The sequence below is a fragment of the Alligator mississippiensis genome, chromosome 1, assembly GCF_030867095.1.
Source record: "Alligator mississippiensis isolate rAllMis1 chromosome 1, rAllMis1, whole genome shotgun sequence".
Classification (NCBI taxonomy): Eukaryota; Metazoa; Chordata; order Crocodylia; family Alligatoridae; genus Alligator; species Alligator mississippiensis.
Genome location: NC_081824.1, coordinates 347,137,252 through 347,155,114, shown reverse-complemented (window position 1 = coordinate 347,155,114; position 17,863 = coordinate 347,137,252). Strand labels below are relative to the sequence as shown.

Genomic DNA, 17,863 nt, shown 5'->3' with positions numbered 1-17,863 from the left:
TGGTGGGCGGAGGGGGGAGAGAAGGGGTGTGGGGGTGCAGATCAATGCCCCCACAACAAGGGAGGGATTGGGGCTGGGATAAGCTGCCCAGCTGGGGCGGAGAGGCACAGAACTTGGGGAGGGGGGCTCCTGCCACTGTGCACCACTGAGCGCTGCCAGTCCAGGAGCTGCTCTTCTGGTGGCTCCTCTGGCAGTTCTCACCGCTAGTGCAGGAGGGCATGGGAACGGGTGTATGACCCCAGATCTGCATGGGGTGGGCTAGACTGGGCTGTGCTCTGGGAGGCTAGCCCCAGCCACCTGCTGCTGGGCTGCAGTCTATGGGGCAGGTGGAACCAGGGCTGTGCTTTGGGTGGCAAGACACTGCTACTGGGCTGCGCTCTGTTTGGTCGGCAGAGCCAGGGCTGCGCTCTGGGCAGCTAGCCCCAGCTGCAGCCCAGAGCGTAGCCCTGGCTCCACCCACCCCACAGAGTGCAGCCTGGCAGTGGGGACTTGCTACCCAGAGTGCAGCTCTGGCTCCACCCTCCCTATGGAGTGCAGCCCGAGTGCCATGCCCCCTAGCCCCAGCCTCAGCCCCAATTCCTCCCTCACTGTGGGGGCATTAATCTGCCCTTTCCCATGCCTCTTCCCTCCTCCCCTCCACCCAGAGCAACAGACTAACCAGCTGGAGGCCATGGTGTCCAGCCTCATAAAGTGGAACCCCCCATTGGAATCTGGAACCACGTCAGAACCTGTTGCAAGCCTTCCGAATCTCCAAAACTCTCCGAATCAATTTGGAGGTTTTTGATTTGATTTGGACCTTTTAATGGGTCTCTCAAATTAATTTGGATATGGAGGTTTGGCTGCCGAATTGGGCCAAATCTCCTCTATATCGAATAGGCTACTGAAGCTTTGCACAATCCTACTGGGCACAAAGGGTGCTTCAGGACCACTCTCCTGCCTTATTCCAGTGGGGGCTAGAAGGAGTGGTTGTATGGGGTACTGAGCTTGGCTGGGGACAGTAGCAGTGGCAGGCAGGCTCCTCTTCCTGCATTTGCTCCCTTCCTGACCTCCCCTGGGTTTCCCCCACTGACCTGGGAGCTTTATTTATGAGGAGCTGCTAGCTGCTTGAGTTTCACCAAGGATGATGGTGGTGTCTGCAGCAGAAGTTGGGTCCCTGTTCTGTGTCTGACTTCTCCTCCCTGGGTTTCCTCACTCCCATCCTCCCCCACAGTCAGCCTGTAACATGGTATTATCTGCTGTTCCCCCGTGCTTTTAAAATCTTAGATCCTCCCATTCTCCCCATCTATTTCAAAATTGGAACCAGGATTTGCAAAAAGCTTTCTTTTCCCTGAGCTTCTATGTACGGGGGCTCCATGCCTGCGCCAAAATAACAGTCAGATAGCCACTGACCTCCCATGCACAGTATTTCTGTGCTACACAGCATTTACTGCAGGAATAATGGGACATACAACACCTAACAGACCATTGGTTCATTAAGTATTGTGTCTTGACTCTGACAGAGACCAGTATTAGATGATTCTGAGGAAGATGATTCGGAAGAAAAGTACCCCTGTTCGCAGTACACTTATATATTCACTGATTTATGGAGACACTATCTTCCTGATACCAGCTGGGGTCTATCTTATGACATGAACTATTCAGACAACTAGCCAGTGTAATGGAACACTTGCTAGTAAAACTTGCATAGATTTTTTTAAAGGCCAGACAGGATCAGCATGTTCATCTAATTTGATTTCCAGCATAATGCAGGATGTTGAATCTCACCCACTCTAACCCTAATACAACTTCTGAAATTATCTGCATGCCAGTAGAGGTCAAAACATGTAAACATCTTTTTATGCTATTTATCTCAATAATATTTTACAGCAATGAGTTCCATGAATTAACCACACATTGTTTAAAAAACTGATGCCTATTATCTATTTTCACATGGTTCCTTTTAATTTTGTCTTGCAGTATGGGAAAGCATTAAGAATTTTTTTCATTTTACTGGGCCATTACTTGGGTTTGAGCATGGAGATAGTTAATATTTATATTGTGGGGGTGTCAGGAGGGCTCAATCAAGACTGGACCCCAGTGTGCAAACCCATTGGGAGGGAATGAAAGCTCTTTGGACTAATGTGGGAATTTCCAAAAGAGCCCAAGTAACTTGAGAGAACAAGTCCAACAGAATGGCTCATACCATCCATAACACAGCATCAAGAATGGCAAGGCCTCAAATACATGCCAAAAGACCATCTCTGTCCACTGAGAAGGCAGTGGTGCAAACACTATTCACACTCCCCAGGAGGTTGGACCTCCCTTGAGGCACAGCATAGTCCTCATGTTTTTAATCTCTTGTCATGAAATTCCCCTCCCTTGTGCCTTTCATCATTTTTATTGAGATTCTTTGGAGCTATTCTATTTCTGCTATCTCTTTTCAGGGATGAGATGACCAAACTTGAAGACAGTATTCAAAGTGAAGATGTGCCAATGATTTATATAATGGCATTATAATATTTCCCATATTATTCTCTAAAACTCTTTTCTTCATACAAACCCCATAAGATTCTTTTTTTAATTCTTTGAACTACAGTGTCTTTTAACATCTGTAGTTTACTGTGATCAGATTTTGACAAAGGAATAAAAGGCTCTATTTTTCACACTGAATTTTATTTATTGTGTGAACTTTACAGAAGAAATTGGTTAACTTACAATTTAAAATTCTTGGCAATAGAGTTACAGTTGGGCAACGATTTTATTATCTACCCTTATTTTAGTGACTAATATTTTTGCTATGAAAATGTGAGCGGGGCTGAAAGTTGGTATACAAGGTCTTGGCTCAAGAGCATGATTTTAATATTCTTTCATCTTATAGACTTGGACTGAACATCAAGTTTTGATCTACTCTCATCCAAAAAGATGTCAGTAGTGTTAATCTTTTTAATATTTTGTGCCACCTTTGTGTTGTATTCTGCCCAAACAAATAGAACATGACATTTTTTTATATTGCCACATGCAAGCAAACTGGATAGAATTTACATGTGCAAATTAGTTTTGCGCTAGTATATTTTGTCATTTAAATGAGTATGTTTGCATTTAAGTTAGGCCTTTGAAAATGTGGTCCTTCAGACCCATATGTGCTGACAATCTTCCTTTCATGTCGCGGGTAGAAGACATACCCCTACCAGGACAGTGTCCTCAAACGTCATGCTTGGGCATTGGAAAAGACTGAAAAAGAAATGTTGTGTTTATTCTAATATCAAAACACACTTCCTGCTGCAAGTGCATTTCCTTGGAGTTACCCATCTAAGTACTAACCCAGACTGACCCTACTTAAGTTATGAAATCTGACAAGTTCACAGCCTGAAGCAGTATAGACAGAAAGTACCAAAAACACAGTCCTGGGGCTTTAATATATACCTTGTCTTTCACAGGAATACTCATCCTTGGAAGGACAATGGCTAACACTGAATGGGTGCATTCACATGAGATGTTTACTGCAGAGCTGCCTAATTAGCTCCACAGGAAAGTCTTTGCATGTGCACATGAGGCCCTATTAGGTCAAGGTAAACTAATAAATATTGCTGCAAGTTAGTACTTGTAAACACAAGTACTATCATGTGGCGGTGTTGTTTACTGCACAATAATGCACACGTAGCTGCTGATGGGGAGGGCTGGAGCATGAGGGTGCTGCAGTGCGGGGGCTGCCTGCTGGCTAGCCCCACACTGGAGGACCCCCATTCCTGTGTCAGCCACTCCACAGCACATTGAGTTGGGTTGGAGTAGCTTTGGGCTGACTCCCTAGAGTTTATTGCTTTGCATTAATTTTCACATGTAGACATGCCCAGTTTCTGCAAAATAGGTATATTCTACCTTCAGGGTAGTTATATATTTAAGGGCTACAGCACTCTTTGTCCTTATTGCAGTCAAATATTATTTTTAAAAAGACCCATGTTATAGACCTATTTTTATTTAGTTCGCTATAAATATAATTGAGACTAGATCAGTGGATATACTAATTGCTGTAACAGTTTATTTTTTCATGAGCTGCATGCCTACATTAGGGGACTTTCTTTAGGAGGGTTCTGCCATTTTTTAAAATATCTTTTGGCTTAATTTGCAGAAAGTATTTATTTAATTAATCTATAACAAAATCACTTTTTTTTCATTGTCAGCTATTTTGAGGTACAACTCATTTGGAAGTTCCTTCTTTATTAAGCCTCTGCTCTTCTGGTCTTTAGCTTCACGACAAGTAATTTTTCTGAAAACAAGTGCACATTTACCAGAATGGTTCCAGAGGCAAACATGTGTTTCTCTGAATGGCTTTAAGTGTAAAGCTGGGTTAAAAATATTTATATAATACTGAGTTGTTCTGGTATGTTGGTTAAGTAATACAGTCAGAATAAGTGAATGGTTGGGCTTTTCCAGCATAAAACTCTTAAAACAGGAAACTAAGATGGTGACACTGACAAAGACTTTGAAACTACCTCTGAAAACTTCTGTTGGCTACACTGTGGGCCAGGTACAGCCATTACACTTTTACTGGTATAAGTGATCAGAAACTGGTCTATACCCATAACAGAAGTTCAGCACACAAAGCCGGTCTTTACCTGTAACAGAACAAAAGTTCAGTACACATTGACTGGTGTAAAAATGGAAGAGCCCAGGCTAAGATTTCCCCTTCCACCAAAGGGCAAATACGTGTTCTGTTTGCTACCCATCTAAACTAGGTGGCTTACAGAAAATGTGTGATTTCGACTGCATTAGACTCATGCTTTTTGAATGTCTGTACCTAGCCTCAGAGCTGGACTAGACCCAGAGAAAACAAATACATTCAAATAACAATGATTTCACCACTCAAGCCAGGAAAATCAGAGTTAAGATAACATAATCACAGAAATTAGCAATGTACCTTTTAGGTCATCCAGTCCAGTTCCCTGCCAATGCAAAATTGTTTCACACGGCATATTTTCTAGTGTTTTGTATGTCTAGGTTAAATGGCCAAAGTGATGGAGCATCCCTGGGGAGACTATTTCACTGCCTAATGGATCTCACTGTCAGGAAATTTTTCCTTCCTTAATATCATCCTATTACTCCTAGTTATGTCCCTTTGTACCTTCTTAAATAATCCTATTCCTTCATTCCTTCCATAGTGTTATTAAGTAAGTATCTTTAGACTACTGTGATATTCCTCTTAGCTGTCAGTAAGCCAAACTATACATATTTAACTCATTTAATCTTTCCTGGTCAGTCTTTTGGTTATTCTTCATGCTCTCTTAATGCACACTAGCTTGTCAATACTTTCTGTGGTAACAGGTTTTCATGAGGTAATGATACCACTCTCATTTCAAGAACTGAACTTCTAAGGTGCTCAGGGCCCTCTTTTCCTTCAGATTTATACATGCTGATACCCCTCTGGGATAAATTCATTAAAATTCCTGGGTAGGAAAACACACAAAAATTACTTATTCTTTTTGTACCACTTCTTATTCTGACAGTCTCTGTAACCTGTTGTTGTTGAAATATGTGCATGCCATTGTGAATCTCTTTTTCCCCCACAACAGTGGGGGGTAAAAATGGCTCAGACACGCTCATTTTTTAATTTTTTTTTGCTTTAGGTGGTTTATGTCATGTTCAAAAACAACTGAACATATTGTCCTGTCTAGTAAATATATTTAAGTGCCAGTATAGTATATTGTAGAAATAATTATATTGCGAGTCACAAGCCTAACAGTTCACTTCAGGCAGTAAATCCTGATCAACAAACAACACCTCTTTAGTGCTAAGTTAGATCTTGGTTATAATTGAATGTCCTTACCTCAGTGTTGTGTTGGATTGAAGGAATACCATTTTCATCTGCTCTCTTTAAATTTTCATTAAGGAAGGCTTTGGCTACCTGCAGCCTCATCTGGCGATGTTTAATGATATCTGCAAACTCCTTCTTCTGTGCATCAGCAGGAGCTTCTTTAAATTGGTCAACTGTGTAGAACAGGTTTTCAGGAGTTTAATATACGTGGGATCAACCTTTTAAAATAATGGTTTCTAATAAGATCATTTTTATATACAGCTTATTTACCTCCTTTAAATAACTAGGACTGATATTGATAGACAAAAATTACTAGTAAAACTGTCACTCATGGTTTGTTGGACTTTCCTTTGGGTCTCCTAAAATGACTAAAGAGTTTTATGCTGCAAAATCCAGAGGATACACAATATGTTAATTAATTACGCTGAAGCCATATTTCTGAGGTTGGGATAAATGTTCTTTGCTGCTTTGATTCTACTGTCTACTATACATTTTTCATAAAGTTTTGTTTCATGGGGCACAAGATAACCCAGACCATTAAAAATATGTAATACAATGGGATCCTGTGCTGCTTTATTGTTGTGCTGAGCATGCACCTCCTATGGCTGATTTACTAATTAGTAAAACTGGTTAAAACCTGCATTGGAGGTGCAGAGCAATGAAAATGTAGCAAGACAATGAAAATGTTTCCATGGAAAATGCAGACATGGAAGCATACATGTACATGTGTAAGCATATATAGAGAAGAACAAATTAACACGTGGAATGCAACTCTTATCCATATAAATGGGACCTCTACTGGTTTATGCCAAGGAAAAATTTGGCTCATAAAAGATAGGCAAGAACCCTCCATCAGTCAATGATAACAGGAAGCCATATGGCATATCTTGGTATTGGAGGAGACTCTTTATTATAGTGGGTTAACAGAACTATGCAAGCCCTTTAAAGTTCTGTTCAGAACAGACTTGTTGTCAACCCTAATTTAGATTGGTGTTCAAAGCCAGAAGTTCGCTGAAAGAACTCATTCCTTTTTGCCTGAATTTTATTGCAAATACATAGACTGTTAATTGCCAATGAATTTGCTCAGGTTGAGCAAACTCACAAATGGAATATGCTGGGCCAGAGCTTGTCAAGAAAGCCATACTGCAAAGTTGCACGCTGTGTGGGGACTGGCATAAAAAGGAACAGATCCTCCTGAGTTTCTCCACTCTCTACCTGATTACACAGTGACACTGTATGATAAATGAAACAGGATAAATTTACAGTTTCATTTTTTAACTCTGTAGGGGAATTCAGGAAAAATACATATTCTACCTTTCTCTAAGAAATGGGATGCAATGACTTCTTTTAACAATGCCATATGGGTTATGCTCAGCCAATTAGGGACACACAAAATGCTTTGTCTATAGTGACCTTTCCCAATGAACACATTGAACTCAACCTCTCCTACCCTCCCCCAGCAAATAGGAGCCTCAAACTACCAGTGGAAATATATCTGGAGTACAACTCTTTTAATTTGAATTCACCAAAAAATTACAAGACAAAAATTGAGCAAAGCATTGTTGGTGTGTATCAAACTCAAATCTTGCAAAACTAACGTTCAGGTTATATAACTTTAACAGCAATAATAGTACTTTTTGCATTTATAATACCTTTTATTTAAGCATCCCAAAATAATTTATAAACATGAGTTAACTAAATCTTATAATATGCTTATGAAGTAGCTATTAAAATCTCCATGAGGAGCAGCTACAATGGTGGGCTGTTGATCATGTATCTATGTCATGGGGATTATATGTGCAAAACTGGGTGAAAAGTTGGCCTTAAAATGGCATTGAGTAAGGGCTAGCGGGGGGGGGGGGGGGGTGGAGAGAAATGGTATTAAAAAAATAGACCAAGCAATGGTTATATCAACCAAACGTTAAAATACACAGCAGTATTCACATACAATTTTTTTGGCAGGGTAAATGTGATATCTTTTATTATACCAACTAAATAGTTGGAAAAATTGTTCTTTGCAAGCTTTCAGGCACAAACACCCTTGTTTGGTGTTTAGAAGGGTGTTTGTGCTTGTAAGCTTCCAAAGAACAATGTTTCCAATTATTTAGTTGGTCTAATAAAAGATATATTTACCCAAAAAACCTTGTCTGCTTATGCCCTTAGACCAACACAGCTACAACCAACAACCCTACAACAGTATTTACTACAGTTAAAGGATAGATATACTTTACCTTTTCATCTGAGGGATCCAAAGCATTTGGGACAAAGGTTTGAATGTTTGCCCTTTGCCTCACCTCTGCTTCAGCTGGAAGTGTATGTCCCTCCTCTGACTCCCTAGGGATAGGGTGGGATAGAGCAGACAAAGTAGGAGGATAATGTGCTCATTTTGTTAGGAGGTGTTGCTCCTAAGTGGCCATTCCCCTTTTTTCATTGGCACCTGGCATTCACTGGATGCATCTACATGTGCAATTAATGTGACTGAATAAACTTTGGTGCAATTTGAGCTGGCGTAAACTAATCCCAATGTCACTGTCTACATGTGTGTTTAAGTGCAGTAATTTACTCTGCCATTGGATAGTACTGTGTCTGATGGGACTATCCAATGGTGCCATAAATTAGCCTACACTGGCCCAGTTGCTGCACACATGTATATAGTTATGCTTTACTGTGCAGTAAATTAGTCTACTGTGCAGTAAAGCGCAAGTGTAGACATACCCACTGTAGAGTACCTGCTCTAGGCCTGCATCTGTTTCCATCATGAACACTCATGCTGGATATGCCCCTTACCACTGGCATTACCACTTGGACCAGGGACCCTGTCAATTGTTGAAGAGTTGCCAAAAGCAATTCCTTCTGGTGAATCTCTTTTATCTTCTACTTCTTGGCAGTGAGCCTCTGCTGGCTTTCAGCCACGGCCTTTACTCACTCCTTGATGCCCAGCTTATGTGCTCAGCCAGTGTCTTCATCTCTTCTAGTAGCTGGCTCTCCTCTTCCTCCATAAGTGGCCGCTGCCCCCTGCTATGGTTATTGTAATTCATATTTAGTAGTAGTGCAGTAAATTAGTCTACTGAGCAAGAAAATGCAAGTGCACATGCTGTTTCAACCCAGAAGTTTCAGAAAAAGATAATTCTGATATTGCAAATCATATGGCCTGTTTTTTTCCAATCAATATCATGGTCCTGCTGCTCAGGTCCAAGCACATACTAAAGCACAGTCTCTGACCTTAGTAGCTACTGTGCCGCGGATGCAGTCACTTCTTTGTCCTGTTTCTCAGACTCTTCCCCACCTTGTTGTTAGTGACTTACCATTTTCTCAAAAGCCACTGTCACTCAATCCCAGTTTGCCTTCCTGTTTCTAGGAATGGCATATTTTTGTTGGCTGTCAGCTGCAAGCAGCAGAAAGTGGCCTGACTCCTTTGCACTATAGCATGAACCTGAGAGGTTAGCACTGATCCTGCCTCCTCCCTGCCTCAACCCCTTTATTCCTTTCATCATCTCTTTTCATCTGTTTAGATGTCCTTCTCTTCTTATACCTTACCTTCACATCTCCCCCAACTAGGTATGAAGGAGCCTTAACTCCTAAGGCCTACAGTTTACAAAAGAATTTAAAATAAAAAAACAAACTAACTAAACAAATAAATAAAGTCCTACCGACCCCTACCAAAGCATATAACTGTCTATGTTTAAGAAAGGAGATATAGCAGGGGTGGGCAATTATTTGGGCCTACAGACCACAAGAGGACAAGAGGAGTTTGGTGCGCTGTTGCAGGCCAGCTCAGCACACACCCATGCAACAGTGCATCAAAACTCCCCAAGTGCCTCTGCTTTGTGCTTGGCTAGGTGGCTGGAATGGGGGCACAGGTGGGCAGGAAGCAACATCTGGAAGCAGTAGGGGTGGGTGAGGGTAGGGCTGGGATTATGGGGCATGGGGCTGGAGCCTGGGACTGAGGGCAGGGCCATGATACACTCCCTGCACACCTCTGAGATGTTCTGTGGGCAAGGGCAGGCAGTGTATGTAGCCAGGAGGATAGGATGGGGCTTTGGGCAGGCAGGGAGCTGCATCCAGGGTTGGGTCTGAGGTCTTAGGGTGATGACAGTGTGGGGTGGGGTCCCAGGGCAGAACCATAATTCACTCCCCGCATGCCCCTAATGCAGAACCAGAGGCCATTGCAGGACTATGCAGGCAGCAGATCACAGCTCTGCCCCAGCCCTGGCCCTGGCCACGGCCGTGATCTGGCTGTGGCCCCAGGTGCGTGCTGTCACTACCCTGCAATCCTACCCCAAAATCCTGGCTTTGCCTGCGTGTCCCGCTCCCAAACACTGCTCCCCATCTGCCTGTGGCCCCATCCCAATCTGTCCGTGCGCTGCCCACATGTGTCTCACCTCTGGCAGTGGGTGTGGGGTGGATTTGCTGGGGTACCTGGGTAGCAGGGCCAGGTCTAGAAGAGTCACAGCTGGAAGGAGCTGCTACAGTCAGGGCTTCTGGGAAGTGAGTTTGGTTTGCACCACCCCAGCCCTGCTGCATGGCTGGGGACATTGGTACCAGCTGCACATGCCACAGCCTGGGCTGCCTCCAAAGCCTGGGCTATGTGGGACTGAAGGACGTGCCACGGAATGGACAAAATCCCTTGATGGGCTGGTTTTGGTCCGAGGGCCCCATTTTGCACCCCCCCCCCCGATACCGCCTGCTTATTGAATGCTATAAGTCAGCATAAATACACTGAACTTCTTGGAGCTGCATTGATTTATGCCAGCTGAAGATTTGGCTCAAAATGCAAATGTAAATATCTGCTTTTTAGAGCAACCGTTCCTCCCCACAATAACCTACCTTCTAAAGCCTCTTCCAAGCCTACAATAAACCAACCAAAAATGTCCCACACCTTATATTTTAGTCCTACCTCTGATTTCTCTTGAAAACTATCAACATTTGATGAACCTAAAGAGCTCTGTGTTTGTGTGGGTGGGGTGGTGGTGGGTAACCCCAAACCTTCTAATCTGCCTGCAAACTAACCCAGTGAATGAACTCAAAACTGTGAGTGCAAGTGAAGGAGTGTGAGACCACACAAATCCAAACCAACCACAATATTTGTCAGAAATTGAGCTAAAAAAGCCCCAACAAGATTCATGCTGCTCTGTCGCTCATAATCCTTTACAGTATGCATCAACCACAGCAATTTAATGTCAACAGCAAATTTTTGTATGATGTAGTATCTAAATTAATTCACTTTTTACTATGAACCATTACTTTAGTTGTTTTGATTTTATATTTAATTTCTTCCTTCTCTCACACACACACGTTTCATATGCAACTGTTAAATGGTTTGGAGCTGCATATTTTGGATCTGCATTTTTAATACCCCAAAGCTTAATGGAGTTTGAATCCAGGGTTTGAGTTGTCCTATTGTAAGATGGGAACCAGATGTGAAATTTGGATCCAAATCTGGAATGGATTCTGGACTCCCAAAGTTAGTGTGTATAAAGATATGGAGTTTGGTTTTTGACTAATTTATTTCCTGACATTCATTCTAATATGAACCTATTGGGTATTACACTCTTCATTTTTTTTGACCACCTAGGAAGGGAAATGCTAATCAGTTTGTAGTCAGTGCAAAAAAAATGGAACACTTTCATGGTTATCTTTTATTCTCTGCAGAAGCTTGAATATTCAAGTACATTGCAAATTGTCACCTTTCTCTAATAATTTTTATGAGTCTATCCTCTTTGACTTGCTCTTTTATTTTTTTTCCAGAGTACTCCAGTAAAATAGAGAGAGTTTTCTCCTGTGGTAGTCATGTAGGTTTGTCTCTATCAGTGTATACTCATCAGACTACATCTATCTTTAATTGCTGTTAAAAATTACTTCTCATGTTCCCCGGAATGATGGAGAAGTTCTGCGGTTCTTTGGCGATTCCTTACCTCCCTCTGAAGACAGGCAGCGTAATAGGATTTTCCTGCCTTCCTGGGCCGCTGCTGATTTTAGGGAAATAATCTGTACCCTTGTCAGTATCTTGGCTTTTTCTCACTTTATTTCCTTTAGAGCTCCCAGATGAACAACAGCCGGATGTGGTGATTTACTGCACTTGAGTTTCTCAAGTTACTCTGTAACTTCCTCCTTAGAGACTTCAATCTGTGTAAAGGCCACACTCAGATTTTTTTTGCAAAGTGCCTTTGGCACAGGAATTTCTGCACACTTGTTTCTAGTAAAGATGATGCAAGAAGCCTATTTAATTTTGTTATCTCAGCATTCTACTCAGTTGACCCATTTCATATGGATTGGTGATGCTCTCTTATGGGGAGGGGGTTTGGATCCATAACCCAAAGATAGAATTATGTTCAACCATCCACAGGGCCAGATTCTCAGCAAGTGTTCTGAAATGGCTCAGATAAAGAATATTTCTGCATATTTCTGCAGCCACATGTTGAGAATTTTACTTGGACAATGTATTAAATGAACACTATTATCCTCATGGTACATCTGTCACAAATAAAAAAGAAGATAGGTTAAATTCCTATCTAGCATAAATCAGAACTGTTTCACTGAGCAGTTGAGGAACTGGCCAGGAAGAGATACCCATTTTTATGGACTGAGAGTTTAGCCACAGATATACCAGAATAGAATGGAGGCTAGGCTTTGAGTTATAGAAAATTATTTAAAAGATGGCAGATTTTCTAAGACTGTGGCTTGACTTTCAGGTAGTGTACACATGTTGCTGGGACCCGATCTATGATCTATGATCATGCAGCTTGTGAACACATTTGCCAGTGCCAGAGGATGCATCAGGAGTGCAATCTAAGTAAGTCTGGGTGGGAAGAGGGGCAGATACAAACAGGTCAAGGGTAACTGGCGGGTATGCAGGGGGGTTTAACTATGAAGCTATGGTGGGGGGGAGGGGCAGGTGGGATGGGGGCATGGCTTATGGGTCCATGAGGGTTTGGGGTTTTGGCAACTCTGGGGACAGTTGGTGGATTTGGGGGGCAGGATATTAATTTGGGGGTGCGGAGGTTGGAGGGCTAAAAATGGCCTGGTTGTTACAGTAGGGAGGGAAATCGCAGATCCACGGCTGGGGGAGCACCTAGGCTTTTGCATCCCCAGGGCTGCACTCAGAAGCCAGCCACCCTCTCCCCATACACTCACAATCCCCCACAAACCCCATACCCGCCCACACCCCACATATCCACACACATACCCACATTCTCCCTCACTCCACATACACACACAACCACATACTCCATGCCTATCCAGCCCACCAAAACTCCCCCACACAGCCACACCCTCTCCTATACCCACACACCCAAAGCCCCCACAAACCTATACCCACCCACCCATACCCCCTCACCCCAACATAAAAGAGTAAGACTACATTTTAAGCTATTATACAATGACCTCTATGTACACTACAGAAACACATGCAAATCAAGACAAAAATATTTTTTTAAATCAAATTAATGAATGTTGTAGTAGATGTTTGATTTTTAGTATGTTATTTGGTATTTTTCTGGTTCTGAGATGGTAAAACCCCTTGCTGAAAGGAATATTTCTAGGGGCAATGGGAGGGACTTCTGGTTGCAAAGGTCACAGGTTAGGGGTGGAACTTCCGGTCCAAGATGGTGACCAGGAGGCGGGGCACCTGTCAAGGGGCGGGGCTACCCTTGTGACCCTTAACACCTTGCCAAAACTCGGTAAGCAGACCTCTGCCCAAAATAATTGCCCACCCACCCCTGATCTAAGTGTAATGTCTGCATGTATCCTAGGTGAATTAAGGATTCTCATGCTCTGGAATTCTGACTGTGTGAGACAAAATGCTGAAAATATATTCTCCTTTCTGTAGGCCCTCCTATTTCAATTCCTTCCCACTCCTTTTCTGTTTTAAGAAAGATAAAAATATCCAAACAACAAACACAATATTAATGATCACAGGGGACAGAACTAGAACATAAGAAATGGGGCAAAAATTCTCCATAGCTTATTATATTTTCTGGTCATGCACATGCTGTTTCAACCCAGAAGTTTCAGAAGATAATTCTGATATTGCCAATCATACAGCCAGTTTTTTTTCCAGACACTACTGAGCACAGTGCTTACTGCTATAAACTAATCTCATTGGCTTCAATGGGATTACTCACATATCTGTCTGTAGGTCTTTAGTTTTTTCAAAAAATGATTTTATACTTAGTAAATCTGAATAATTAAGAGCTTGTTCTAGACTGCACATGTAGAATGAAGTACATAAACAGAAAACAATACAGAGATTTTTGCAAGTAGGCATAGGTGTCAGTTAAACACTGAGACATATGGAAACCATTCCCACAACCAGTTTCAGGGACATGTCTATCAAAATAGAGATGATCATAGTTTGAGCTGGTCTTTTTAGCATTCAGACAGACAGCTGCCCTTATCATCTCCTCTCCCAACTTGTGTATTTGAAACAAAGGGCATAATCAAATCTTAAGTATTTCAACAATACTTAAGCATATGATTTTAGGATGGAGTAGGGAGCTTTATCCTGTACTTCCTATAGTTTATTAATTGAGTTGAGATTCATTGAAGCACCTGAGTTCAGTGCTGAGTATCAAAACTTGGATTTTGAAACCTGATTAAGAACTTAAAGGGCAAAACTCCACTGAAATCGAGGGTCTGCAAGTTTCTTAAACTTCTAGGATTCATTGTTTTGGTTCAAATCCATCTTTAATTTGTCCAAAGCATAATGTTATTTTGTCCTTGTTGAATGTAACTTTTATTTTTTGTCTTTTAATATACATCATAAATATATGTAGAAAACTAAAGTCTGCCATCCCTGACCTCCTTCTGCAGAAATTATCTTTAAGCTGTAGGTCTGATTTAATGTAAACAGACCACTGTTGTTTTTCTTATTTCTATCATCTGGGGATATTACATTTTTATCTTTAAATATTTTCTCAGTATTTTATACTATATTTAGATGCCAACCAGAACTATGTAAGCCAAATCTCAGCAAATAGACTTGTATTTCAGTGCACAGCCAGAATGCTATGAATGGATGGGAGATATAGAGCCATTATTAAACATAGTTTAACTGGTAGTGTAGATTTTATATAGTTTAGATATTACAAATGGACACAGTACATTACAGTGTCTTTTTCAGAGCAGTTTGAGAGTATTGTGTCAGCGACTAGAACAAATAGCAGCCTTGGGATATGGCATTCATCACATACTATCACAAAATCTGAAGTAATTACAAAGGAACAATAAAACATTAAAACCCACTCCTCCCCCCCTCCCAAATGGGAACTAAAAGCATGTAAATAGCTGTAAATAAAATTTTGGAAATTATTTGTAAAAATTCCTCTAGAGTTAGTGTTTGTAGCTAGATAGAGACATTACACGTATCAAGTATTAAGCAGGCAGAAAGCACTTTAAAGCCATAAGTGAACAGATCTTCACAGCTCTTAGAGCAATTTAAAAATGGTGGATCATGTTCTATGTTCTAAGTTAACCCTTGATGGATGTGTACTAACCTAAAGCACTTTCTGTTAGAGTGCTTTATCAAAGAACTGTGCCAGAACCCATTTTGATACAATGTGATTTCCACCATTCCAGGGCTATGCTCTAGCCACAGGCAGAGCTCCTTTGCTGTGCCCAAGACTCTGCACAAGGTTTGCTCTCTCAGCTGTCAGTGATAGCCTCTGATTCCAGCCTGGCATGCAGCCTGGATGGGTGGAGGCAGGGGAGAGGAGAGAAGGGGAGTTTTTGTCCCAGCATTCACCCTGGCCTGGGGAGGCTGCATGGCAAGGGTTCAGGGTCTCTCCTCCCTGCAGCAGTGTGCTGCTGGTTGCTGAGGGGATGTGGGAAGGAGTGTCCAAAGTCTCTCTCTCTGCAGCTGTCTTTGCCGGGTCGGGGAGTGCAGCCTGGGTAGGGGAGCTGTGGGGAGATGGATCCAGGGTTTTTTCTCCCTGCAGCAGTCCTGGCCAAGCAGCAGCACACTGCTGCCTGGTGGGGGGTTGCAGGGGAAGGGCTCTGGGGTCTTTCACCCTGCGGCAGCCCTGACCAGGCAGTGACGTGCTGCTGTTTGAGGGGGCTTGGGGATGTGGGGGAAGGGCTCTGAGGTCTCTCTCCCTGCAGCAGCTACTGACTATTGCCAGCTTGAAGGGGGGAAGATGTGGGGCTGGGAAGAGGGGCCACTTGGGCAGTATTCTGGGAGGTGTATGGGAGTGCCCCCAGCAGCCAATGCAGGCAGGCTCTAAGGCTCCCCTCCAAAACAGTGAATGTCTGTTTGGTTTGTTTGCACTGTAACTTCTAGCGTTTTAAGTAAAGTGCAATAGAGCACTTCCACCAGGAACGGAACTTAGCCTGCGTGACAAATTATAGCTTTAAGGAAAATAATAAAAGCAATTCATATGAACCATTACAAAGAGGGTTTATGGCAGATCACAAGGATTGATTATATCCCAGTCATTCTCTTATTTCATACTGGATACTAAGCTATTGTTTTAAAGACGCCTGAGAAGAATATTAGTGTCTTTGTGAAACAGGTAGTGCCCTTCCTTTAATGGAAGGCAGAGCATGTCTCCTGGTCTTCATCACACTCTCAGAGAATGAAAAATCACCTACTGATACAGAAGGATATCAGAAAGCATCCTGTATCCATCCTTTCTATCTGTTGGTCCAACCATCTAGGCCAGTGATTCTTAACCAGGGTGCCCAAGCATCCTGGGGTGCTTTATAATCTTTTCAAGGGTGCTACACAACATTAACATAAACCCAGAGATTTCAATAGATTTCATTTGTTAGAAACATTCTGACCTGCTGTGATCTTTCTGAGCTCTTTGCAACAGAAGAATTGTTCTATTATTTTTCTGTAGTCAAAAATGAATGAAAACTAAGAATCAAAATTGTGGCATTTGCTAAGTGGTGCCCTGAATCTACTGAGGGATGCCTTGAGGCAAAAAGGTTGAGACTTACTGATCTAGGGCCTGATAGGCCTGGCTCTCATTTTTATGTTTCCTTCTCCATGAGTCCAATGCACAAATTATCTTCTTCACTAAGAAGGAGAGAAATCACAAATAATTTTTTGTAGGCTTACTGCCCTCTTTAAAATGTCAAAGATGTTATTGAGAGGGCTAGATAAGAATGTATATTTGAGGTATAAGATTTTATTTTTAAAGTGGCAAGATCTTTGCAAGTTGGACTGTGTTTAAATCTCCCAGAATTTGCTATTTCTAGTAAAATTAACATGTTTGTTATCACCTTGTTTCTTCACAGTATTCATTCAATATGCTGCTCACTTTTGCCAGTAGGAGACACTTATGTTAGGGGCATATTACAAAGTGGAGGCAATCTCCCTTGAGGGAGGTATCATGATAGATGCAAAATGAGTGATTAGTAAACATTTTTAGTAGTCAGAGTGCATGTTGAAAATAAGATGTGCACAAAATTTGACATAAACCATGAACATATGCAAAATTAAAGTTAGTTGGAATTCATACCATGTTCACAAACTAGCTATGGGTGCACTCAAAATTTGCTTGTGTCTGTAACATTCTTGTCAATACTCTCTACTTTAGTGAAAACTAGAGGTCAGGTCAACACTGTAAATGAGAACCAGGCTCTCTGAGCAGTATGTTCAGTATTTTGAAGTTCTGAGCAATGATCTCTGGGAAAGGCCAAATATGAAATGGAAAAAAGGATTTTCTAATTTAGCTGCTAGAGAAGGGTCCAGAATGTGACACCAGAGTTGAATCCAAATCTAGACTTGCATGTGAAAGCACTTAATGACTCAGGTCTTTCTCTCCAAAGGGCTCTGAAGCAGATCATTGTGCTGGAAACCTCCTCAGTTCTGAGCTTGCAAAGGTCTTCTTAGTATTAGTAGGAAAGCAATTTATCTACATCAGTGATTCTCAACCAGGGTGTTGTGGCATCTTGACATGCATTTGAGATCTTTTTAGGGGTGTTGCGGGACACCACATGTTAGCACTATTAGGTCTGCAAACATGATGCACATGATAAACTCAGACCTGTTGTGAACTTTCTGAGTTCTTTGCAACAGAAGAATTGCTCAATTATTTTTCTGTAATCCAAAAACAAGTGAAAACTATGAGC

The 17,863-nt window shown here is 42.0% G+C and overlaps 2 long non-coding RNA genes across 18 annotated transcripts in view; one reads left to right on the top strand and one right to left on the bottom strand.

Moving 5' to 3' along the window:
• LOC132247771 (uncharacterized) overlaps nt 1–17,863 on the top strand; it is a 97,979-nt gene that overhangs the window by 43,405 nt on the left and 36,711 nt on the right. For all 16 annotated transcript variants that reach the window (XR_009459188.1, XR_009459189.1, XR_009459187.1 and 13 more), the window contains one exon: nt 12,481–12,581. This is a non-coding gene — a long non-coding RNA (uncharacterized LOC132247771). The remainder of the gene's footprint in view (nt 1–12,480; nt 12,582–17,863) is intronic.
• LOC109282583 (uncharacterized) overlaps nt 1–17,863 on the bottom strand; it is a 105,783-nt gene that overhangs the window by 74,656 nt on the left and 13,264 nt on the right. For both annotated transcript variants that reach the window (XR_009459192.1, XR_009459191.1), the window contains exons 3-4: nt 8,020–8,122; nt 5,801–5,961 (exon numbers count right to left, since the gene is read on the bottom strand). This is a non-coding gene — a long non-coding RNA (uncharacterized LOC109282583). The remainder of the gene's footprint in view (nt 1–5,800; nt 5,962–8,019; nt 8,123–17,863) is intronic.